Consider the following 2,285-nt stretch of genomic DNA (forward strand, 5'->3'; position numbering starts at 1 on the left):
TATATACTCTTAACGAATAGAGGGATTTGTTTTAATAGAATTTGTAAATAGGATATCATGTCCGCATCTTGTACAGCAAATAACCACTAGGAAGAATGTATGCAATGTGTTAATTATTGAAACTATCCTACCAATTTGGTTTGAAACTGTCTCATTGGTATTTGTTTCTCAATAAAATTATGGGGGAAAAAACCTGGGTAAGTTTTATGTATGTGCTCTAAATATAAATGTACATACATTATGTGTGTTTATGCTATATTGTATATGTCATCACTTTATGTAAATGTATGTTAGCATCTTATTTGAGATAATTTCAATATTATAGATAATTAAGAAATTGATACAAAACTGTCATCTACTTTTTAACCACATAAACTACATCAACTACATTTTTAACATTGGATCACACAAAATACTCTAGCATTTTGCACAGATAGATATATAAAATAAATGGACCTGTCTTTAAAGAGGAAAAAGAAAAGGTCCCCCTCATGTCCTGGGTCATGTTGACCTTGGATGGCCAGGATCAAAATATTTTTTTGTGTGTGTATAGCGATTAACCATTTATTATTTTTTTTACACATTAGTTAACTTTATTTGTTTCAAACAGGATCAAAATATTGAACATACTCCTAGCTCAGTTATCTTTCTAGGCCTGGTCTCCAAACCACAGTTGTTGCACACCCAGAAGGTTAGTTATGCTTGGATTGCGGTGGGAGTGGTAGGTTTTAATTTTATGATCTTACCTAGATATAAAGCACCTTGAAATATATAGTACAATCAGAAAGCTGTTGTTTCTTTACCAATTATGTTGTGTTGGATGTTGAATCCTTGCCAGTGTTAACAGATAACACATAAAGTTTTAGTGAGAAAATTCGAAGTTGACCACAACATAACATTTGAGCATAATCTGCTGACATTATATTAGAACCATTAGGTTTTGTTTTGATCTCTGAAACACATTTAAATTTTAGCATCGATTATTTTCTGTTAGTTATCTTTATCTAATTATAAGATATTAAATGACATAAAGAAACTTTTATGTAAATTTATTATCCTTCAGTAGAATGCTATTTAAGATGAATGTACTTGTCTATAGATGTAGTTTATAGGTTGTTAGTGTCTAACCTTTTAATTTCTTGAGTGGCATTGATTGGACTGAACAGTGTTTAAGTATCTGTAAGTGATATAACATATACATAATAATCACATAAGCATAAGCCTTGAAAAAATAACTACATCATCTGGTTGACTGCCTCATGTTGGATTGGTACACATATGTTATTAGAATACAAGTAAGGGAAAGCCAGATGCTTGAACCTAAAAAGTTTATCTTGATAAACAATTTTACCAGGAAGTCACCAATGTGATATTTTTTTCAGTTTTGCGTATTTGAAGAGTTGTACACTCAGGAAATACAAGTATGCATATACCATGAAGTTAATGAAGTTATCAACAACCAGTATCACAGCTACACAGAAATCTTTACATATATTTAGTTTGTGCTCAATTTTTTTGTGTGTGTTTTTGAGACAAGGTTTCTCTATGCAGTTCAGGCTGGCTTTGAATTCACTATATAGCCCAGGTTAGTCTCAAACTTCCAGCAATACTGCTGCTTTAGTGTACCAAGTACTGGTATTAACCGGCATGTGCCACTATGCCTCACCAATTTTTACTCTTAATACATGCCTCCAAGACAAAAGCTACAATCAACTCCAAAAAGCAAGGAACCCAAATGACTGCTTTATAACTTTCTGAGAGAAAGAAAAAGAAGGAAAGAAAATCAAAGGACAGACTGAAGATGCTCCCTTAAGCTATATTGTTTGGGGTTCATAAATATATGTGATTTTGGAAATAGCTCTCGCTGATGTCACCCAGAGATCAGTTCCTTCCACTGTCTCAGAATGAAGTTCTCTCTTGCCAGTCAGATGACAAACCCCTGCCTAGGCACCAGATCAGCCAAAACTCTCATGTGTGCGTTCCTGGATGAGTATAAATTCTGATTTCCCTCTAACCCAGAGACAGGGCTTATGTAGTCTATAAAGGAAGGCCTATGCTGATGTCCTTAACTACAGATGAAAATTCATTTTCTAGAGGTTCAGGGGCTTCCAATTAAAAGGAAGGAAAAGATCTTCAGAACTGTAGAGAGAAGCACATTATTATTTCCTGACCCACTAATAAAAACCATTCTTGATGGCGTGAACTTGCAAAATTTATCCTGTAACCTCTGGCTGAATCCTGAGTCCTCAGACACACCCACACAAGCTTCAGCCAAAAACCATTCT

Source organism: Octodon degus, unplaced genomic scaffold (assembly GCF_000260255.1).
Source record: "Octodon degus isolate 3935 unplaced genomic scaffold, OctDeg1.0 scaffold00321, whole genome shotgun sequence".
In the NCBI taxonomy this organism is placed as follows: domain Eukaryota; kingdom Metazoa; phylum Chordata; class Mammalia; order Rodentia; family Octodontidae; genus Octodon; species Octodon degus.